Source organism: Pseudopodoces humilis, chromosome 4 (assembly GCF_049639895.1).
Source record: "Pseudopodoces humilis isolate 2021_Gansu_Grassland_sample_001 chromosome 4, ASM4963989v1, whole genome shotgun sequence".
In the NCBI taxonomy this organism is placed as follows: domain Eukaryota; kingdom Metazoa; phylum Chordata; class Aves; order Passeriformes; family Paridae; genus Pseudopodoces; species Pseudopodoces humilis.
In genome coordinates this window covers 22,946,045-22,971,506 of record NC_142203.1, presented here as the reverse complement: position 1 = coordinate 22,971,506, position 25,462 = coordinate 22,946,045, and positions in this window count along the sequence as shown.

Here is a 25,462-nt window from a genome sequence, read left to right as displayed (position 1 = left end):
TCATTCCAAAGCATTCGTCTGTTGTGGCTAGGTTCCACAGGAGGGTTCCAGCTTGTAAAGGTTAACTGTGCAGAAATCAAGGCTTTGTGCATTTTTGCAAAGGTCACGCTCATCAGTAGTTCTGGGAGGACTGCTGGGAAGGGCTGTAGTAAGTACCCAGTGATTGAACCACAGCTCCAGGTTTCATTTCCTTTAAGAATACTGTTACAATCACTGGTTGTGTCACTAAGAGATAAAGAGGCTGCTCAGTCACTTGAAATTCAATTTGTACATTACTCAAATCTGCTCCACCTCCTTCTTTCACGGTGCCTGGCAGCTGCTTGCTGGCACTCTGAATTTCAAATGCCTGAGCTGCAGGAAGCAGTTTAATAAACGGGATAGGTTTTGATTAATGTAACAAGCTGAAAATAGACAATGATGCAATGCGTATCTCAGCAAGAATCACAGACTCGGATCAAATCTTTGTGTGCTGAGGAAGGTTGCTGTGACAGAAAGTTCACCCAGAGATGAATATTTATGTTTTGATAACACCTTGAAGGTTCAAAAACTACCAATACATAAGATTTAGACCTGTAATCCTGTTAAGTCTCTGAGCATCTCCTACAGGTGACTGCACAGTCATGAAGTTCAAGTCTAGATTAAGTATTTGACATTGACTGAGTTCCAGCAAGGGCACTGTGCACTTCACAATAAAACAATGTTCTTGTTTTATCTGGAAGACAGAAATGCTGTATTTCTTTCAGTATTAGGAATGTAAGCAATCATTTGCTGTGCTGTATACAAAACAATGAATTACATTTGTCAAGGTTCATTAGCAATTCACCATCCTATAAAAAGCTTCGACATGGTTTCAGACAAGTACTCAGTACAAAGTTTACACTCATCCAGTGCTGATCTGTGGCTTTAATGCTAGGAAACCTATACTTTCCCAGTGCCTGCTTCTCCAAGACACAGACATTCAGAGCACTCAGAACTGACATTATGTTAAAATTCCTCTTCAAAAGCTTGCAGAATCACACTCTTATCCAACAGTATTTTGTCAAATTAGGCAATGGTGTCTCACAAATGGAAGGAAATGAAGATGTCACTGAAGATTATCTCCACTGTCTTATGGATGAAGAAAATATAATTAATATATATTTACTGAAAAGGTGTAAATTATGAAGCTTTGGCCCTGCTCATTTTTTCTTGAGGTCTTTCAATGAGATACAGCAAGAGGCTGAACCTGGAGAGGAAGGTTGCTTCCAAAGCTAGCAGTTGGGTGAATGTCAGGTCTTTGGGTTTGAGTACCACTGTCTTTGTAATTCCCCACTTTTCTGTGAAAATATATTCTATGTTATGATTAATCAGATTTATTTGATTTATTTTTGGTTTTATTTTCTTAATTTGAAAATCTAATTATGCTCTCAGTTGCCTAAAATAATGCTATGCAAGTCAAGATCTACATCTGTTTCATTAACGTGTCTGGAGAGTAAAATCTGTGTGAATAGTTCTGTAATATTACATGAGGTACCATTGACAGTGGATTGGTTTCTTAATTGAAAACTATTGGAAAATTTTAGAAAACTTTTGAAAATTGAAAACCGTTACAAAATTTTATGGGATAGTTCTGTTCTCATAATTATATAGTGTATATTCATCTCATTGATAAAAATTACTTTTTAAAATTACTGCTTCTGAATAATTAAATAAACACTAGTTCTGTAATGACAGCTTCTGATCCCCAAACCAGAGAATTTAATATTTCAGTGCGTATAAGACATTACCCTGAAAATCTGTACTGGAAGCAACATTGACTGTATATTTTGGCACACTGGGTTGTGGATTAAAAATGTTGCTGGTTTTTTAAAAAATAAAATTACTACATTTAAAATGTCTTTCTGTGTTTATTTACCTTCATTCTCAAAGTCAAATACTGTGATCCTATAGTCTAATTCCACACATATAATTTTATCATTGTTTCAGTTTTACCTGGGTTATCTATGCTTCATCTCCTCCTACCCATTGAAACCACTTCCCATATGCTTCTGAGTCTAGTGTTGTTCGTTTAAAATTTAAAAACCCTGAGGACTATAAATCAATAAAATGTTAACTCTCTGATAAGTCTTATGCCATGAATAACAAACATTTTCAGTCAGCAGTTTGCAAACAAGCCATGGGCTAATATTTGTTTGTGTAAAGCACTCAGCACAGAAGCATAAAAGATATTTTGTAAAAATCAGTATTAGTTTGCAAATTGTTCCCATGCAGGAGAAAAAGCTGGGATCATCTATTTCATGCACAATTAATAACTCGACCAGCTCTTGTAAGGATGCCGAGAATATAAAGATGCCATAATTTCCTCAGTGTTTGGTTTTTGGGTTTTTTAATTTGTTTGTTTTGGGGGTTTTTTGTTTTGTTTTGTGTTTTTTAATAATTAAAAACAGGGAGGGAAAAAACCCAGAAAATTAAGTTGTTCTGTTTAATTGTGATGTGAGTCAATAGTGCTAAGGGTAAAAAACAGAAGACCAAAGCAATTCTGATGAACACACTTGGACTTGAGCATCAGTTTCAGAGCTGTTAAAGGTGAAATAAAAAGGGGCAGTTTTCTCTTGTCTTGCCAGAGTTTCTACAGAAGCTGTTTGCTGTATTAATTTTTTAGGGGTCTATTGAGAGAAAATGAGGGAATGGATATATCTGTTTTCATCTCATTTGATGTACCTTTGTCTTCAGCGTGACGCACATTTCTCTGAGAAGCAAACAATGTTTCCCTTGTGTATGGGAGAAACATGCTTTATCTGGGAACCTATGTGGGAAAATAAATGGAAAATAAAAGCATGGCTATGGCCTGTTTTTCAAAGTTCAGGAAGTAATTTCCTTCTGTTGGTGTATAAACAAGAATAGTAGACAGAAAAGAAAAAGGATTTATGAGAAGGAGGAAAAAGGCCAAAAGAAATGTAAATAAAAGGCAAGGTGTCCTCAAAGAAAAGCATTAAGAGCTTCAGATGGTTTTGTATTTCTGTGTGTATTTCATCCTGGTAGTTGAAACACTGATCTAAAGGTTTATTTGTGTATGTATTTATGTATCTATATTTAATTTTCAGTGAAATGTAAATAATGAGGAAGCATTCACGGCAATTTTCACAGGGAAAGGTAGTAGGTATTTGCATGAAAATTTGCATTGAAGCTTTAACAGTAGAAAAAAAATCAGTGGATTTTAGAGATATTGTGAAGGGTTACCTAGCCGGTTCTTGAAATGGTGTTCATGAATATAGGGGGCGAGGTGAGGAAGTGCAAAAATTAAGCTCACAATCTAAAAGTCCTAAAGGAAAGAAGCAAAATTAATAACTGAGTCACCAGCAGTAACAGACAAGGGAGGATGAAGTGCACTGATGTGTTTCACTTTGCCACATGAAGGTTGTCCTGGTTTACAGCTTTCCTGTTCCTTGAATTCACAGGAGGAGGTTCAAGGATGCAGAAAGTGGTGTTGGCATGGACATCACCCAGATGAAAGCAGCTGGACTGGGTTTGGCCTTGGTCTCTTTTTCACTCTTCTATTTATGAAGGTCACATCAGTGTGCATTTTGTGAGGTCAAGTTTTCAATTACTGGACACACACAATAACATTAGTGAGCATAAAAATAAACTTTTATTTAACCTGTCTGGTTGTAAAAAATTTTAAGAGTTTCTTTTTTACTAAATTGTGGTATGTGATTTGAAGGCACTACTATATGCATGACAGGAATTATATTTATTATACACACACCCTCCCCATTGTGATAAAGTATGTAATTATGAAATATCAAAATTTCTCAAAGTGTTCACATTTTAAAGTGCATGGATTTAATCCGCTGATAGACAGATGAAAAGTTCAGCAGTTAATTGCATTCTGCCACTTGATTGGTATTGAATGTTTCACCAGCAATTGAGTTCTATACGATTCTCTCAGTAATTTATTGTGTTTGCTTCAGATATATGGCAGCAGCATTTGCTCAAACATAGAAGGCTTTGCTGTCCTGTGAACTTCAACTGCTCTGGGTGTAACACTGAGGAATAACCAGAGAAAATGTTGCACTTGAAACACTCCCATTTTGTTTATTTTTTCACTGTAATTATGACAAATATATCACCTTAATAAACAAAGAAAAATATGTATTAGTCTCTTATGTAACACCTGCTTTCAGTGCATCCATTATATCTACTGTACTGCCTATATTATTTCAATTAATATTTCATCTTTCCAAATACTGAGTACTCAAAGAACAATAAAGCCAGAGTGGCTTGGGGATTTTTTCCCCTTTCTAATACCAGAACCTCTGTCTGATCTTTGTATTTTTTAAAGCAGAATTCATTATCTTAATCTTGTTAGTGTTCTGAGGAACTTCTTTATGTAGCTCCAGTTTAATGTTGATCTGGAAGCATTATGTCTTAATACAAATGCCATCTGGTTCAGCTACATATATCTGTATAAAGGCAACACCATGAAAAATCCTCATTCAGAGTAAATGCATTAAATAAGATCAGAGTACTTCAGCAAGTCAAGGCCCTGACTCTTGTCAGGCACCAGCCAGTGTTTACCACAGAAGGTATCAGTTCTCTTGCATCCTTCTGTAGAAATTTATCTAACTGAGTTTTATTCTGGGAGAAATAATATAAATTTTCATTAAAGAAAACGCTATATTATGGCAACACTAAATGAATCATCTTCAATCATTCGTAAAATAGTTGATTTATTGTCTGCAGTTGGAAGACTGGAAGTTAGGAAAATATTTTTGCTGTCAAGAATGAAATATAGTTCATATATAAATAAAAAAATAAGTCCATGTCTTTATCTAGGGAGAGTTGTGCATGTGTGAGTGCATGCATTTGTCATACCTGTAAATATGTAGGTAATCTATGTCCAAGAACACATGCATGTTTTGGCCACATCAAGAAGTACTCAATAAAAATTGCTTCTCTAAAGTAAAAGGAAAACAAACAGACTAACCAGCACGCACTAAAATAAAATCCATCATAACAGAAAAGAATATTTTCTTGGAGTGATTCATATTCACACATCCTTCAGTGAGACTTTCATATATTTGGTGACATTGTGAAATGTCATTGAAGAAAAGGCATTTCAGTTTAGCCTTGAGCAAACATACACGTACTAGAAGAACTGTGCATATGTAAAGGCTTTTTCTTCTTCAAAAGGGGACCTGGTTTTGCTATATTCATAACTGAAGCTAAGCTTAGGCTAGTGAGGTGCTGCATGATAAGAACTTGGTTAGCAAACACATTGAGGGGTCGAATGACTTGAATAACAAAATCCCTAGCAGTGTGTTTCAGTGCAAACTGCATTTGTACTCTGCAAGGAGATCAATGCTTCACCCTCATTGATTTTCGTCAGTGGCAGAACCAGGATTATGCACGATGTGAAACTGTATCCCCAGACATATTCAATCTGATTTCCTAGTCAGTGCTAAAAAGGCATAGTGTTGTCCTGAAAACATAAGGTTAGAGAAGTGTAACATATCAAATTTGTACTTCTGGCAAGCCTGTGTGTTAAATAGATTCATCATATATCCTAGATGTCACGCAATACATTCTATAAAAATATTAGTTTGGTGCTATAGAGTGCATATACATATACATAGATATATGTTCAAAATATTGTGCAGAGATGCCAGAGAGAGAATTTGAAATGCATTTCATACACATCACTTTAAAAATGTAGTATAGTTTTCCTCTGGTAGACTTCAGCATTATTGTAAACACATAAAAAGAAATAATTTCTTCAAAAACTTCATAGCAGGAATGCAGTACATCTTCAGAACTTAAATAACCTTGTAATTTACAATGTATGCCAGTTTTCAAAAAGTAATAATTACAGTAAAATATGTCAGTGGGAAATGACAGCTGACAAGAGCTTTGTTCTGATCTGCAATTTCCCCCTGTTTGTAGCTTCTCAGAGAAGCCATGGGAACACTATCAAATGCTGCTCGGCTTTACTTCAGTTTTAACACAGGGATGAATTGAATTAGCTCAGCTCAGACTTCTCCTAAGGTATTTGCAGTTGGACATAGGTGAAAAAAAGAAACAGAGGAGCAAGAAAGAGCAGTGATGGCTCAAACAAGAAAATTTTCTGTCCTCAGCTTCTGCCATTCCAGTCTTTGGAGAAGCAAACACCACTCCCAGAAACTGTAAGCTGCTTATGCAAAAGGGACAAAATAATGCATGTCCTAGAGAAGCATGTGTGTACTTTATAGATATTTACCTGGAAAATGAACACTGCCTACGTTTCATGATTTAAGATCACAGTCATTTCCTTCTGTCTGTGTTTATCCAGTGCTACCACTCGGCTAGGCACGTATGCACACCTACATCAGGTCCACATCATGCAAATTTAGCAAATGACTACTAGGAAGCTTGAAATTACTGGAAAGTAAAAATTGGGGCTGACGAATCCATAAGGTTAATAATTCTTGTCTTAGCAAGTGGATAGGTTTTTTTAACTTATTTAGACAGGACCATGTGAGTGGATAGATAGAGCAACTCTTTAAGGCATTACAGAAAAAATACTGATTTCCTTAATCTGGTGAAGGAAGTTATATGTTACTTGCGAGCTAAAGAGTGGCAAGCAGTACACTGGAATACTTCTATCAAGTGCTGAAGATCTGAACGAATGTGATGAGAGTAAACGGTATCTTGGAAGCAAAATGTTCTCTCAAACATGGAAAAGTATTCCTTTGTTTAAAGGTAGCAAAAGCCTAGACATAGACCTCATTGTTTGTTGAGTTTTCAGTCCTGGCTGTTTTAGTTGATGTTGAATATTTGATCAGGAAAGCACTTATTAGTCTACTTGGCCTCTAAACATGAAACAAAATCCACTGGCCTATGCTCTTAAATGCTTTTGTTGTGAGGGGGCAGATATGTGCACATATTTAAGCTTTCAAAAAACAAGACCTTAGTTTTCATACAAAACTCATTGGAACAGTTGAAAGACTTTCCACTGTTCCCTGTTCATCAAGCTTGGTACTTTGTTCTTGAAAATGCACTTTAAAAACATGTTTCTAAGGTGACTTTAGTTCCATGCTGAAGGTAGACAATCAATTCACTAAAAATTATCTTGTTACTGGGGAAATTGCATTTTTAGAACCTGGTACGCTTGAACTAGATGATATCAGTCTAAACAAACAACGTAATTTGATAATGAATAAGTAGGAGGGTGCACAGAGAAAACTACCACTGTTTAACCTCAAAACTATGCTAATAAGTTGGGTGATAGACATGAAACTCCAAATAATGGAGCTGTTATTCTAGCTCACCAGGCTGTCTCAGGGAACTCTTAAGTGGATTTGCTATGCCATGACTAAATGTAGCTCCAGTCCAGTATTTTGCATAGCCTAAAGTATCTTGTTGCAGTATATTCTCACATTTATCTAACTAGATCATTTTTAGAAGAAAATATATTCTTCCAGCTTGAAAGGAAGAATATGTGCATGTTATTACATACTATTTGTTTGCTTGCACGTAAACTGGAAGGCTCTTCCAGAAATAACCTCTTAGTGAAAAAGACTGCCAGTACAAGAATATCAGTGTATCTGCTAAAAATGAAAAGGATCCTTTTGGAAAAAAAAAAAAAAAAAAGACAAAAAAATGAAAAATATCATGAATTAATGAATGTACACATATGCACATGTGTTTGTCTGAACCAAAGCTGAGGGTAATGCAGAGCATACTCCCAGAATTATCTGAACCCAGTTTAGGTTGGATTAATCTACAGTTACTTGGCATTGACTGGTTACTGTATTTCATTTATTTTTACAACAGCCACACTCTGCCAATGAAAGATCAAACAATTTTGGTTGCTGGGTTGAAGTTTTTAAAAGTACTTGATGTTACTCTTGAATCTGCTCTCAGTTATAGCTCACTAAAGGGTCTGGCCCACTGGTGGATCTATAAATACAAACATAAGCTGAAAAAGCTGCTTCGAAGGCAGAATGCACAAATCTGAAGTTAAGTGATTTTCATTCCACTCTATGTTGTTTATGCAGTTTCCAGTTCTGAAAGTGAGTGGTTTTGCAGAACAAAAAAAAATATTTAAAATCTTGTTTGTGTACTGTGTCCAATTTTCTGTTGGTCTTTTACAGCAGAGACACATACAATTACATTGCACTTAAAAAGCACTTAGATGAACTCATTCCAGTTCCCATACATGCAAAGTAGTGCATTTTTAGATAAACTACATTAAAATGAAGACAGACAAGGAGGAGATTGTGTGTTGTGATTTTATTCTGATTACTGAAAGGTAACTTATCTACTATTTTACTCCTCCCTTAAAGTATTTAAATGCAAAGGACAGGGACAGATAAACAAGACATAAAACTTCCCTGGAAAAAAAATATATATGTTCAGCTTTTCTCATCTTATACCTGTTACTGCAGTATCATTTTTGTTGGATAGAAACCTGATCTTCCAGTCACTCATAATCATTAAAATCCCTTTGTTTATTCTAGAATGTGGGGCTCCATGGTCAGTGCCTGGCATAATTCCAAGTTAAGCACAGTGAAAACCCTTGTAACAGCCGTAAGCCAGCCTAGTCCTAGCTCAGCTGCTATAGCAGGTGTCTGTTCAGTGAAAGTTTCACTGTCCTTTTTTTTTAACTTCACACACACCACCACCATTTAACTAACAGGCTGTATATGGAAGCCTTTATATTTGAAAGATACACAAGAGTGTGGTCCCATGCAGCAGCTATGGGGAAGAGCATTATTCTACTCCTGTCCCGTGTCCTGGAGGAAAACTTCTTCCTTTTTTATTCTGTGACTGGTTTTTTGCCCTCTCTATTTACTATCATGCTGTGTTAATACTCTCAAAGCCTCCTGCTCAGCCACACGATCTCTTACCCTCTATATTTCCCTCATCCATTTATTCTTAACATATGCTGACCATCTTCTTGGTAGCACAACTGCTTCTTCTCCTGCATGACCTTGATCCCCTACTGTCCGCAGCTTTCCATCACACTCTCCTTGTTCCTACACCTTCTGCAGCTCCTCCTCTTCATATTTCCTGTTCAGGTAACCTTCCATGTCCTTTTGACACCAGAGGCATGAGTGCACACCTGGCTTTGCATGCTCTTCACACCAGGTTCTCTTTGGACTCTCCTGGAGGGATTACTTGCCTCATGGTGTACTGGGTAGCCATCCCTCCTAAAAGCAGTCCCAGTGTGGTGACAGAAGCCTGCACTTAAGCTCACTCAGGTTGTGGCTTACGGAGGGCCCCAGGGGCAGGCTGGAGGGCAGTTACATTTGCTCTAACCGCATTTATCCCCTCCTTTCTTCAAATGCAACATTCTTCATTTTAGTGCTCTCTACCCGACATTGTAGACCCAGAGTATTCATTAATGTTCCAAATATTAGCTAAAAATTGCTACATATGGCTTTGCCACAGTTTCACTTTGTATCTGATCAAAGCAGATGATGGAAGGAGCAGTCCACACAGACCGCAGGTGCTTTAGAGATTCAAAGCCACAAAGTCAAAGTCTGCATGAAAAATGTGAGCACAATTGCTCAAGTGGTTATTTTATTCATATATACGACCACCTCAATTGCACCTGCACAGCAGGTGCAATTCACCTGTGCAGGATAAGAAAATATGACTCTAACAACCAAAAAACCACCAGCTACCTGGCGTGTCCTGCTCATTATGCACTGCATTAATGAAAGGAATCTTCCCTTTACACAAATTGCCTTGGGTTGAAGCAACTTTCTCCATTCTGCCTTCATTCTATCTACTTAACCTCTTCTGTTCTACAACACTGGAAGAAAATACTATCAGATTTTGCCAAAAAAGTATTTCTGAATTTCAGCTCAATTAACAGCCTATATTTCCAATCAGTAATGTACAGGTGTTCTAGTGGCTAGTTTTGGTGATTTACAGTCACAGGAATTATACAAGGAAAGTCTTAGCATATGGTAACAGTAAGGATCTCTGACTGTAGTGCATTTAAATCAAACAATATCCTCATTAGCATCCAGGAAACAGAGCTGTCCTTTAATGTTCAACAATGCACTACATAGTGAATGGAAAGTTATTATGTCCCAGATGCAAATAATTTCTCTCACTTATTTTTTTAGCTCAGTATGCAGTTAAGGATACCACGGTAAATGACAGAAAAACTAAAAATGCACGTAAATAACCACACATGTGAAATGACACCAAGAGCCTGATGTTCTTTAATTCCATAATGCTCAGTAGCATTAATTATTCCCTAAATCTACATTGAAGTGTATTTAAACCCCAGTTCTAATGTATTTAGCCTTGTATTTCTATAATTCCAGAATGTATTACAAAATCATTACCAGCCCAATATAAATAAAGAAATTCTAGGCATGGAAGCAGTAATGCTGCAGACATAAGTTGAGATAGATTAGTTAATTGTTTTCCTCATTTATTTTCCTCTTCTTCATTAAATCAATATCTGTTCTAGATGGCAGGAGGAATTTGTATAGTATTTGAGTCAACACAATGAATTTAACTCATAGGAATTTGACTGCATTTCTTAGGCCTTCAGTGATATCTCCTTACAAAATCAGTGGCCACAGAGCAAAAGCAGGAACATGAAAACACTGCTTAGCTCATAATTCACATTTCTGTAAGTGGAGGACTTTCCAATAAAATTCAGACACTTGAGAGGTATGGAAACTGCTGTGGCTCAATAAAGGTGATTGAATGCCCTCACCCCCTTCATACAGTACTGGTTGGGGTGGGGGGAGGAGGGGAGGACAGACAGGAAATAAAAAACGAAACAAGCAAAACAAACAACCCTAAAGATAAAAAAAAATATTTAACTGTTAGGTCTCCAGATATAATCTTCTGGAAATTCCCAAAAAGTCTGTAAATCTTATCATACTGCAAACAATTAGAGGTGGCACTAAATGCAGTGAATGAATAATGTACTAAACCAAAATAGAGTGGTTGATTGATTTGGTATATGACTAAAGGCTTCTCTTTTCTGCAATCAATAACATAAACCTTTTCACTTTCTTGTCTCTCCTGCAGCTCCCTAATATTACCTCTCTGCTGGGTGCTACACTGTTCTGGGAAAAGTTGCCCAATGTATTGTTCTGAGATTAGTTTCCTTTGGGACCTTGACTCTGCAAATAATTGCTACCAATCTGCGTTCCAGACAGAATGAAATCATCCCTCATGGAATTTAAGAAAACCATTTTTTTCAAATTATTTTCATGATCCGACTCTTAATTTTCCTTAACATAGCATTAGGAATGCTGCACCTTAAGTTGTAAAAAAATTGCATAGCAGGGCTTTTATGGTTTGTGTTAAGTCATTGAGACAAATAAGGACAACGATGACTGAATACAACATCATACAAAAATCTTCATTTGTGCCTAAATCTCTGCAGTGACTTCATACTTGTCTTGCCACGGTGGCTACTTGTTTATCTGATAGCAGAACAAGGTAATTGTGGATTGCAGAGAGGAAACAAAAGGGGCCCTTCTGGAGAATGTGGCCTGTTGAAAGATAGAGTGAACATCAGCTGGCAAATTAAAACAAAGACCTCTGTGGGGCAAGAAAAGATTACGGGAGAAGGTAACACAACCCTGTCCTGTGATGCTTGAGCTGTGCCCAGAAGTGCCTTCTCTTGAACAACCACCACAGTGGAGAAAAAAGTTGAAAAAAAGTACATTTTGAGAAGATGGCAAGTGTTGGGAAAAGGGCATCTGGTATGTCATTTTCCAGGATGCAAAATCATAGTATTTGAGCTGTGTGTCATCACATAGATAAGTTACAGCTGAGAATTTGATTTTTGTTGTGTGTTGGTGTTGGGGAACGAAATGAGCTATGTCATCAATCATGCATGCCCTCAACAAGTCTTTCTATCAGAAATAAAACCAAGCCAACTTTCAAGTCTGCCATCCATATTGGAGGGAAAGTACTTTATTTTATAACAGCAATATCTTGCTCTGCTTAGTTATTCCAACACTTAGCTGCAGGGAAAACAAAAAGAATTGTGCTGGGTTTGGCTGGGATGTAGCTAATTTCCTTCACAGTGGCTGGTATGGGGCTGTGTTTTGGATTTGTGCTGGGCACAGGGCTGATAACACAGAGATGTTTCTGTTATTGCTGAGCAGGGCTTACACAGAGCCAAGGCCTTCTCTGCTGTTTGTACTTCCATGCTGGGGAGGAAGTTGGTGGTGCCTGAGAGGCTGGGAGGAGACACGGCTGGGACAGGGGACCCCAAGGGATCAACGGGATAGTCCAGTCTATGTGACATCATGCTCAGTACATAAAAGTGGGGGGAAGAAGGAGAAAGGGGGAACATTAGGAGCCATGGCATTTGTCTATCCAAATAAGTGCTACACATGATGGGGCTCCTGGAGAATGGCTGAACACCTGCCGTCCATGGGGAGCAGCGAATTAATTCCTTGTTTTGCTTTGCTTGTGTACCCGGATTTTGTTTTCCCTATTAAACTGTCTATATCTCAACCCATGTGTTTTCTGACTTTCACCCTTCAATTCTCTCCCTCATCCTGCTGGTGTGGGGGTGAGTGAGAGGCTGACTAAGGCTTGGTGTTGGCTGGGGTTAAACCATGACAGAAACCCAAACAAGTTGTTTTGAAAGCCCTGCTTTCAAGGTGAGGTAGAAGAAACAATGTTGTGACTTTGGTCAAACTGAAATGTTAAGCTGCTGTCAGGTAGAGTTGTAAAATGTAGTGTTCCCATTTACCTCTCAACTTCAGAGAAAGAAGCATGCTGTGACATAGTGAACATTTTGATCTCTGAGAACTTTTTTCAAATTTCAGAAAATAACTGTGACCTCTTTGGATCTTTAAACTACAGTCTGGATAAAATGAAATGAACATGGAGTTAAATTTAATTTCTGATCTTTGTCCAGCCAATCTCAACATTTTAACCTTATCTTTGTAGTTGAGACATCTGAAGAAAAGTGTCTAGGGAAAGCTCCCAGGTGGTGACTCTGTGCTGGCACTTTGTGTGCCCTTTCAGTCATTTAGGTCTCACAGCTCAGCTTATAGCAGAATATTATCTAGACTAGAGCTTCAATGCAGTTTTCTACATTTTCTTCCTCTGTTTCCTTCATCAGAAAGCCTGGCATGTATTTTGTATGCAGTCTCCTTTGCACTGTCTTTGTTGCTCTGCAAAAATAAAAAGCTTCATTAAACTGAGTTTCTAATTTCCACATATATTTCTGTGGTCATTCCTCAGTATGTTGCTTTTAGCACACACTTCCCCAGTAGTAAGTGGCAGAGAAGATGATTTGTAGATTGTTCAGCATTTATTTCCTTCCCTGATTGCTTTCCTGACTTCTCTGGCCAAAACTAATCAATAATACTACTGATCTGAGAGATGCAAAATATAGTTTGGATACTTGTCTTTTGACAAAGAAACTTCTTTGTCTGGGTAGAGGGACTTCGCACTTCCTTAGCCTTAAGCCAGAAAAAAAAAAAAAAAAAAAGAAAGGTTAATTCATCCCCTACCTTTGCAGGGTAGTCCTTTGATTGCTGTGAGCTCAAATGTGTTTCAAAATGTCATTCACTTAGACCTGCCTTTTGCCAGCACAGTTTTTCCTTTCAACACTGAGCTCCTCTTGTCGTCCTGCTGTTGCCACCCCTCCTTTGACTTTGCCTGTCCTCCTATCAGTGTCTTCTGCTAGAACATAAGAGCTAAGCCTGCGTTTGTATTTATAGCTCAAATTTAATTGAAAGTTTCGGATGTTTGCAATGAGAAACTGAAAATTAAACAGCTGTGTCTTGACAGCTTTGGAAATGCTGCTCACTGAACTCCCTGAGCAATTCAGAAAACATCTCTGCTGAAGAACAAAACATGGCTTATGTGGCTGTGTTACAGCAGTTGGAAGAAAGTACTAATGCTATGAAGGTTTTATATTACTTTGCATAACTGGCATCACAACCTTTGTTTAATATTCAAGCAAGATTATACAGATAAAGAAGGAAGGCAAGAGGGAGGAAAACTTAAGCAAGCTATGGTTAAGACAGTCTAAAGGTCAAAACTGTAATATTAAATAAATCTTACATGCTTTTATAAACCTTAATTTATTGTCTACGTGCAACTGACATTTTAGCTTTGGGTTTAATACCAATTACTTCAAAGTATTCTTGTAGAAGAATAGTCGATAACCCTCTTACACAGTATAATTGGAATTCTGCATGTTAGAACATTTGGTTTCTGAAAGATTTTTGTAAATGTTAATAGCTGTCTTTTAAAATGGTGTAAGTGTGAAATGCTATGAAAAGCAAAGGTTTAAATGTCACCATGTCTATAATTTTCATATTGTAAAAACTAAATAAGCTTTTACAATATGAAAAACCTAAAGGCCTGCTGCAAGTTTGAAGATATAAGCTAGCTCATTATTAGTTTTTTGAAACTGATATGACAGACACATTTTTTTAAAACTGTGCATTTTAGTCTAAAATGTAAAATTGAACATTTAATTGTCTGGAAGTGTTACTACTGCCAAATCTTCCTATTTAAAATCCATTATCTGAGTCTGGTAATAAAAAGACTTACCTGGGAAGCCTCCTAGTGTGTTACCAGAAGTATTCTCCTCATATGAACCCACTGGAACTCAGACTGAAAAACTACTCTTATTTGTCATAGTTGAGCATTATGATTTGTACCTACTAAAAAGGTGCTCTGGTACATCAGTAGGATGGGAATGGAAATCACAGATGTTTTAAGGTAAAGTGTGCAAGCTTTTGCATTCCCTTGGGTGAAGCATGGTGCCGTGAATTTTGGAGTACTAAAAATTTGGGGAAAAAATGGTTTTCATAGCCTAACCCTCTGCACTCTTTCTTAGTAAAGTCAATAGTGCAGCAATGAACATGCCACAATAAACAAGAGACTGCTATTTATGACTTATTCATCCTGCCATATGTCGATATATTTTAACAGTAAAGATGTGGCTCAAGACAGTCAGAGTCTCAGAACTTTTTCAGTATTACCAAAGGTATCAGTTTTTCTTCCAGCCTGCCTAAATCAAAAGTACAATAGCAGTTAGGAAAGAAAAAACCCAACACATTATAAAGAGCAGAGAACATTAGCAGAAATCACATGAAGAACACCTTGTCCTCTCATGTGGGTTTTAGGAAGCCAAAATAATCTTTTCCTTACATAAGGTAATAATAAGGATTTACTCTAAGCAAAACAAGAAAAGATAATCTCTGTGAGTTAAAAGAAAGAACTATTTAAAGTCTCATGGCAAAGTATGTGATTCCTCACTCCCTAAACTGACTTAAGTAAACTTAACTTACAATATTTTTTCAAAAGAATGCATGAAAAGTTTCCAGAATTTTGGCACTCACATCCAGGAATAAAACATAAAAGGGACAGAGAGCACATCCTACAGCAAAAGCTAGAGTGTAGGGGACAGGAGCATATACCAGGAGAGACTCTCACAACCAGCAGTTAGTAGATTTATAATAGCAGAAAAACCACTGTAACTTCAGTTGCTGAAGGTTGTTGAGTAGCTCCAGATCAGAAAAAGTATGTGACATATTGGAATGGTTTTTATCATACTGTGTGGATCTCAGGTCAGAAAATCCTGGGAATGGAGGGAGAGGCAGGGAAAAATCTGGGAATGGGTAGCAGGGAGCAAAAGAAGTAGAGAGCATGCCAACCTTCACATAGATAATGTCACCATGAAGGGTTGGACAAAAAAAAAGTTCTACAAGACTAGAATTAGTATAGCATCATAAGGTCTACAGTTTAGAAGAATAGGTTTTCTGGTATTCTTTTTCATGGTTTCTTATTACTGACTGCCATGTTGCTTCTACGGAACACAAGAGTCTACATCTATTTTTGTACTCTTCTCAGTGTACTAAAAATTACCAATAAATAACACAAGGAAAACAGGTTATAATTTTGCAAGGTATCTCGTGCCCAGCTGCTCTAGAAAACTGAAACTCTGTCAGACAAAGTCAGACAGAAACTAATGCATGGTTATATTACTTTACATTGTATAAAAGATACTGACTAGACAATAATCAAAAATCTGAGAATTTTGTTTTTCCATCAAAGAATGTTTAGGGAACAAGAACCCTCAGCTATTATCTTTTTATATATATATATATTAGTGTTAAAATGGATTTATGGTATATTCATTTATAATTTGCAGGTTTTTAATTCTCCTATTCTGGACTCATATTATCATTCTAGGAATTTACAGCACTTGAAAATATATTACACATCCTGAAAGCCAAACCACTGACCTCTTATAATAGCCCATTTTCTCCTGTAAGAAAATATTTTTAAAAAATTATAGGGGCAACATAAAAGACAGCTGCTAGTGCCAAGTTTCTTGTTTACAATAACAAGGGAAACCTTCATCACATGCAGAATCCAGTAGGTTAATATGAACATGCAGTAAATGTTAGCTTAAGTATACTACGTTAGAAAAGGACATTTGTTCATTTCACATCCTGAATGATGCATGATTTTATGATGCCATTTCTCAGTCTTTTCATTTTCCTTTTTTTTTTGGTCCAGCTTCCATCTTCTCAGTCAAAGGAAATCATCAAGTGACCTTGAAATCTGCACTGGTATTTTCCTAGCAGAGAAAGAAGCTCACTTTTCTCATTTGCAAAAATGAATAACAATTTGATCATTCTTAAAACTTCTAAAAGGTTAATTATGCTCTCTCCATGAGCACTGAATAAAAACCTGCTTTATCTCTGCCCAAATGAAACCCACAGGGCTCTCATTCTCTCTAACTCTGCCTGGAGACGAAATCCTGCAAGCTGTCAATTAACTCCTATCAGCTCATAGATCTGTGTGAGCTGCAGATAATTTTTTCATCCAAAAACTATGACAGCTCTCATTTTCTGGAGCTGTTGGGTGACTTAAAAAAATTCACAGCAGGAAAGTGTTATCTGGCTTTGGGCTTGCTGGAGAGAAAAAGAAAGAGTGAGAAAACGAGAGGCAGAAAGGTCCTGGGTTATGGAGAGTTCATTTCCAGCTCTAAGATTTCCGTCTGGTTGCAAAACCCCACTTGAACTTGAATTGCATGTTTTAAACAATAATAGAAACTGAGCATGGAAATGTACCACAGAGATGTTTCCTTGACTGTTTGGGTTTGGTTTGGGTATTTCTGTATAGTTGCTAAATAACAGTCAGCCACAGAGGAAAGGATAATAGCAAAGCACAGAATTAGAAGAACAGGCACCCCAATGTGAAGTATTTAGCCTGCTGACATTATTTCCTGGTTGAAAAATGGCTTTATAATTTGGAAGTCAGAATAGTAATCTGAAAAGGAAAGAGTGAGAGACCATAAGAGTGTTGTTTCACTTATCGTGCAAGATGGATGTTGCTCTGGCATGGACAGAAAAATAAAAAAATTGCACTGAGCATTCAGTGATCACTGATTTCTGCTCACTTACTTAATTTCTGAATAGTAAGGTAAATTCTTAAATAATCAGCTATAAAAACTTGCAACAAAGCCATAGGAATAGAGGTCAATGGCTCTGTTTGTGTCAGAAACTGGAGTTAAAGTAATTAATTCTAGATACATTATAAAGTGGTAGTGTTACAACTAGCACATGCATGGGACTCCGAAATTTGGGGTTTGCTCCTGGCCCCGCTTTGACCTGTGGAAACCTGTTCATTCTCCCACTGTGATATTACTGGGTTAGCTGTAAATACCAGGGCTTACTCTGGTAGACCGACAAAAAAACAGCTCAGTTGTATCTCAGCATTCACTACTAGACACTTGGATCATCCAATCAGCAGCTTCAAAGTGCAATGGAAATCACAAATTTTTACTGGAAAAAGAAAGAATTGATCCATCCCTTTCATTCTCAATTTCTGTACATTAAAATGGAAGCTCTCAGGGGCAAACACATCAAGAACTTCTTTTGGAAGTTTTTATTCTAAAAACTAAAAGAAGGCAGGACTAAATTCATTGCTCTTTATTTGTGAAAACAATATGAGAGCTAATTTAAAAAATAAAATTAGTCCTGATGTAGCTCCCCATTTGTAGGATCTTCCTTTTCTGTTTCTGTCTTTTTCAAACTTTCCTGATGTGATGAAGCCACCAGGTAAATTGTTTTCAAGATTAGTGAGTTGACTGATCTCAGCACAGAGCAGGATGCATTTTCCACCATAAGTATCTGAGTTATACTAAGCTTTTACTCTGAATGTACTAGGACAGTCACACCGTTCTTAGATACACTAGGATTTCATATCAGTTCTCATAACATAAATAAATGAGAGATTCCTAGAGAGTCTACAAGCCTAAAATCAGCTTCAATTGATTAACAGAAAGGAGGAATCAAAAGTAAAATAAAGTGAGCTGAAGGATAACTATACTGAGAATAACTTTTGAAAGAACAAATGTACCTACAGAGCTATCTGCTAATGTGGTACCTGATTTTGGTACAGGATTCCTTTTTAGCCTTGTAGTTTATCTTAAAAAAAATATTAGTATAGGTATTCTGATGGTTTTGGCTGTAATATAATTAGCAATGTGGAATGAAATGATGGATCTTTTATTTTTGACAAATTTCTGAAACAGACTTCAATGTGATGCATTAAAACATCTCCATGAGGCTTTATCTTCTTCTCCTGAGGCAGCAGAACAAACCAGCTGTCATGGAATATATGTTGTTTATAGGGCAATATTCTTCCACTTCTTTGAAAAGAACTAATGAAGGCTGCAAATTCACAATGATTTAATTACATTTTAAATGCACCAAGAAGCTGTAATGAAAAGATTTAAGCATCTTAATTATGCTATCAATATTACCTAATGCAGAGAGAAATGGAAAACCTACTAGGCAGTAAGTAACTTAAATGGCTGAAATTATGTGAAATATTCAATATTATCTGATTTCACTTTCAGGTTCTAAAAAGTAGCCATAGAAATTTTCACCTTAAGATTCCCTATAGCAACACATATTTTAAATTTTCAGAAAAAGTACTGGACAACACAGCTGAGAGCACAGACTCACTTAACAATGTTACAATGGTAGAATAAATATGAGAAATTTTAATCCAATGTGTAAAACCTCTGAACACCTAGTAAACAATTACATAGTTTTATTTTTTGACCTGTTAGTCCATGTATGAAGTAACACCTATTATTGCTTTTTGTCTGTTGCTTTCCTGAAGGTTTTGTGCCCCCCTCCTTTCTGTTCATTTCTATCACAGTTTCTCCAGTTGCAATGTATTTGTATTCCTTTAAGGTAAGCATAGCTTAGATTCTACTTAAAGTAATCAAAATTCAGAAAGATCAGTAGGAGGGTTTTTTTTTTATTTTTATTTTTGTGGGGTTTTTTTTTGTTTTTTTTTTTTAGTTAATGAACCAGAAAAGTGACAGGAATAAAACAGATTAAAACATGGGAAAATCATCAAATACTTCAATGAGATAAGTGTTTAAAAGTTTCATCTGCCAGAAGTACATGGCTCATCACTACAGTATATGCAGCTCATTCATTAATGGTGCGATTTTGGGATCCATCAAGTGAACACAATCAAAGGTAGCATGATCAGGACAGTTCAGTCAACCGAAATAGATGGCTTTAATCAGTCTGGGAGCAAAAGGACCGGCTGAGTGTCCAAACAGTTCATGGGATACTCAACAGGACACTTCATGCCGTGGGTTAAGCTGTGCCCTCCAAGAGAAGGCTTGACCTCTCCCTGATGTTTTAAATGTCAAAAGGAAAGAATGTGTACAGGGAACGAGGGAGATGCTTTTGTGTGGAGACTAATATTCCTTGCTGTGTTAAGATCTGTGTTACAGATCTAGATCTACTGATCTAAAAATTCTCTTCATTACAGATGAACCAGTGTCACTCTGGAGCTCTCAGTATGCTGTGTGTGGACTGAAAGACATCAACAGCCCACATGTGAGAAGGCCAGCTTCTCTTCCCTTCTTGCCAGCATGCCTCATTCCTCCATTTAGTCACTGGACTTGCAGGTAGGTTCAGCTGATACTTCCAGGCACTCGTAGGACATTTCTTCTATATTAAATGCAGTTGGCGCTTTTAGGGAGAGAAAAATTTGAAAAGCTCCTGGGAGCCAGAAGTAGTGTCAACCTACTACATGCCATGTCCTGTGGAATTAGCACTTTCACATGTTTTTATCTTGAAAGGTGGGGCAGAATTTGGAAACAAGATCTTATATTCAAAGTTTGCCGTAACAGGAGATGCAGTGCATCTGTGGAGCCCTGCACTTGTATATGCCTGCCAGGTACAAACATGGACTCACCTGAGAAGCTTTCAAATGTTTGCTGTTATTTGCCATTTCAGTGTTTTTAGGTATATGCCAGTGCAAAACCACCTTTTACACAGAGCTCAAAAATGCTGGTGTATATTCAAGTTTTTATTTTGAATTTGCATACCATTTTTTTAAAATGCAAATTAGTAACATATGTACCCCTAGAACATTTCTGCAAATGCTCATAAGCAGAGCTAGTAAGTACATTCAGCTCTTCTGCCAATGACAAACTGGTTTTCCTAATTTTCTGTTTTTCTTGCTCTTGTGTTTTGTTTGTCTAAAGGCAATCTGATATGATAATGATTTATCCAGACAATGATTTATGTACTATTCCATCTTTCTAATAAATATCTAGATTTGTGGAATGTATTAAGGATGTAATCATGTTGGTATTAAATTTTTATCCAGTTTCCATTATAATCAGGAAAAAATTCCCTTTGATTTCAAGGACAGTTCTATCAGACCAGGACCACTTAATTTTTTAAAGCAATGTTAAGTGCTGCTGTTCGCTGACATTGTTTCCCAAACACCAACGATTGTTCATTGACCCAGATGTGAACTTGGTTTTTTTCTGCCTCTGTTTATAGACAACCTTTCTCTGTTGTGCTTATCTACCCTACTCAGAGACCTATTTGACTTGCTGGGATCTTGTGATGGAGCAAACTAGAAAGCCTGTGAAAATTGTTTATAGCTGAGAATGTCAAATCAGTGTTAAAAAAGACACAAAATTAATATTTACATAGATCAGGAACCTCTACTTTACATTCCTACCATTACTCAACTGTTGGAAAGAAGTGTGCTCCTTGAAAGGGGGGAAAGAAAAGCAGCCCACTTTGTAATGCCTAGACTTGGGTATGGATGTCATTCTCTGCAACTCAGTACTTCAACATGACAAGGCAATGCACTAAGTTTCAGGAAATCCACAGTCTTTCCAAATGCCTGTCCATGATTGTGAGCAAAGTTGCCTCTTGCAGGACGCAGAGACCCTTCTGCCTAGCAAAAAAATCCCTTTTTTTTTTTCCTTCTTCTTTTTCTTTGTTGTTGTTTTTGTTTTTTTCAAGCCGACAAACCTGTGAAAGCTCAAAAGGAAACAGAAACTGAATTGAAAGAGAGGCATTCCTACCTGCAGCCTGCTTCAGATGTAATGATTATGATTACAAACAACAATGACTTTTCACAGTACAGTATTTTTGACCACAATTGGGTTCTACATGAACTTGTTCTTATGTATACATAAACACTGTTAATGTGTCACAGGAAAGCTGTGTGATGTTTCAAACTTTCCATGCCAGATGTGTTTGCAACACAGCCACAACACTAAGAAAAGTTATGTATACAGTGATACTAAAGACCTTTCCACTTCAGAAGAGTTATTTTGTGTGTGTAAATGAGAGCATGATTTTTCTTCTCTATTATTCATTTAATGAATATTCAGAATAACTAGGGACAAATAACACTCGGGAAATACATCAGTTCAGAAACTGAAGAAGCTATTCCCATTTCTTTTGTTCACATTGCAACATTTTTAAATGATCTCTGAGCTTTCTAACAAAGTGAAAATTTCAGAAAAGTTCAGAGCTCACTGCCAGATAAGTACTTTTCAGTCCAAACTCAGCACAAAAGGTACATTTTATCAGGAATGAGATAACAGACAAAAAATGAAGTATATGTTCCCCAGTGACAGATGATACAATATCACCTTTGAGATCTGTCTTGTTTTCATCATACTATAAAACTGATTATCATTGTGGTCAAATCTCAACAGTTGTCTTGAATTTTTGGAGGGTTATCTTCAATTATGAGTCTTTTCCTGTGACACAAGGGACACAGAAACAGCCTTTGTGTGGGGAAGAATCTAAATCCTCCATTACTGCCTGTAGGGTAGCAGTGTAAATCAAATCAATGAAGAGTTTCATGGTAAATGTATGGATGAACATTTAAAATTTGTTTTTTTCCCTATGAATCTTTAGACCAGATCAGTGCACACCTGCTCCTGTATGCTTACTAAAATGTATTGAGGAACAGATCTGGTGACTGTGCCCTATGATGGTTCTGTGAAATTACCACGCTTATCCAAAATACATTCACTGGGTAGAAATATTTTAAATCATGTTGAGCAAACAATTGAGCTGACACATTTGAGTAGTAATCTCCAGCAGGAGAAAGGAGCAGGGTAGAGGTGAGCACTGAGATAAGTCACCCTCTTGAATTGGATCTGCCTTTACATTACTGCTTTTTTTGCAAATATCAAATCACATCCATACTGGTAACCGATGTATATGACTGGGCTGGGAAGCATAAAAACAGCAAAATTTAAAAATAAACCTGGTCATTGTCCTGCTGCTTTCACTGACATAGAAGTCTGTGCATTCAGAAACTGCACACTTGAAGGTACATGACAATTTGTGAACTTCACATATTTGTGTCCCACACTCACTCCATTTTCTGTAGACTGGTATTTATAACTTCAAATACCAAGAAAAAAAATATTTAAAGAAAAGACTTGAGGGATAAATGTCTAAAATAATTTGAATAATTTTAGTCCTGAAGTACTGAACTATTTTCAACTTGAATGTCAGTAGATTCTTTGCTGAATTTGGTTGTCTCTCTAGTTAGCTTACTAATAACAGCAAATTAATATCTGACTGATTTGGCCTGACTTGGTGCTCAACTGATTATACTTATTGCCTGCTTCTTCCATCACTTTTAGATTATTTCAGGCAGATCAATTGCCTGAAAAACACAGGCTCATATCACTGTCCAGACTGTGGGGATAGGGACAGCTTAGAAAGCTATAGTACTTTATCTTCATGCTCAGTAAAGTCAGCTGCAGAGAGAATGCTTACAGTTTCATGTTACAGCCATTAAAGCTATAGTGCATGGTCCTTCTCTTTTCTGTATAGCATAAAGCATTTGAACACCACAGGAGTTGCATCTCTCTAGCCTGTCTTGCACTCCAGCTTAGGATTCTGTTCTGTTTCTCTCACTGACCACAGAGAGTAGCTTTCCCCTCTGCTGAGAAGTACACAGATGATTTTACTGCACAAAACCCCCCTTGCCCATCAGATATGTATTAATACACTTGCAGGCAGTCACTGCATGATATACAAAGTTTGACATTGTACAGAACTATCTGGAAGAGTTTTATAGCTATAAAAAATGTTATAATGGATTTCCATAGCAACTTTCTTGCACAAAGACTATTCCATGTGTGAAAGTATTGTCTTTAAAGAATAGGGAGGCTTACATTATATTAAGTCTAGGACAAAGATAAACACACCTGAAAGGCAGCATGGCCTCTTAGAAATTGTGTGTAGGCAAGAAAAGAATGTCATGCAGTGTTGTGTAACTGGACATGGGCTGTGTTTTGTGCTGTGCAGAAAATTGATTGCAGTCTTCTGAGTACATTTACAATAACATTTGCTGGCAAAACCATTAATCTGACTGTACTGACTATTGTGCAACGTCTACCTCTTCAACATCTGTGAACAACACATATCATTAAATTACTGTGCTGTAAGAAACACTGTTAAGAACAAATTTTAATGGTTATTTCTTAGCAGCTCTGAGGGAGCACCGGCAATCATACTGCTTCTTCACGGGAGCTAGATGGCTTGAATCACTCAGAGAGGCTTTTCAGCCAGAGGAAGATAGGTTACTGAATTTAAATGATCCAGTACAATCATTAGAATTCCTGAAAATGTCTACAAGTCATTCCACACAGGTATTTTCAGATTACCCCTTGAATACAGGAAGATTGCCAATGAAAAAAAGAAATGGATATGAAAAGACTGCTGGGCAGCCTTTCTCTGTTACAATAATAGACCAAATTCTGGAGTTGCTAACTACTTTTTGCTGCTATTTAGCAGTTACAGCTTCAAGAGAAATAAACAGCACATACTAAGAAAAGCAAACCATTGTTGCATTCATGACCTTATACCAAACACCCTTCATACTGAGCTTTACTGACTGGCATGCAGATTTGTTTCATAAACAAAAAGTAGTGTTTTCTCTCTAAACAATTCATTGTGAGCAATTTGTCATTGCAAACAGCTTCTGGCAGTTGACCAACTCCTTTCAGATAATCCTTCTTTAAATCAACTGGCCATTAAAATCTTGCCTCCCAACAATGGCACCAATTAGTTCTTAATGAATAATTTGTCTGGATTACTGTATTTGCTGGATGAGATGGAATGAAGCTTGTATGTCATAAGCAAAATTGTTAACACTAATTTATCATTTAATTGCCTTTCTCCTCATCTGGGTCATTTTTAATTCTCTCTTTTTCATGGGCAGGAACTGAATCCATAGCATTTATAAGACCAGAGGAGTGTGTTTGATGAGAGCTATTGATTAGGTCCCATACACATACTTCAGATTTTAGGTCATTATTTTCCTTTTATTGTATTAAAAAAAATATAGTCCACAATAAAATAAGTTCACAGAAGCAATAAATAATTATAATTTAAATTTCTTACAAAATAGGGAAAGAACATGCAAGCATCACAATAAATGTAACGCAATAAATGTTTGAAAACAGGTAAATAGACATTATGAGTCTACTAAGTTCATATTTCTGGAATGCAGAACTACTAATTACAGCTTGGAACAGAAGAACATGAATATTCACATTTACACTACATTCTTAAAAATCTTAAAATAAGGCTTATGTTTCTTCCTTTTACCCTTTTTTTTCTTTTCAATCAGCAGATTTTAATTTTTCTTTTAATGGCTGTAGGTGTGTTGAGTGAAATCAATTCATGTTAACTGTATGTGTCAACTATTTCTGAAGAAAGACTGTTAAAAAGAAGGAGTTGGATTGAAAAGTAGAACAGCTGAAATTCAACTCATTGTCATGGCAATCAATTTTTGTTCAGCTTCCTGTGTTCTCTGTGCTCTGAAATAAGCCATGTCTGCAAGGTGTGACTCCATTTTCTCATCTGAGAGATGAAGACACTAATCCTTCCACTCTCCCAGGTGATGTCGGATGCTAACCTCATTGGATTCTATGAAAGCCATAGGTAATTTGGAGATGAGAGCAACAGAAAGGTCTATAAATAAGATAAAATAAACTTCTTGAAGGAAGCATTGATTTTAGTCAGGACTGATAATATTTCTTGTCAATACTGACATACTAGTTTTCATTTTCCATTATTTCTAGATTTTTTAGTTAAGCTAAAAAAGTATATCTTCTCAAACAGAGTTTGAGAGGTCTTATTTATTGGACTAT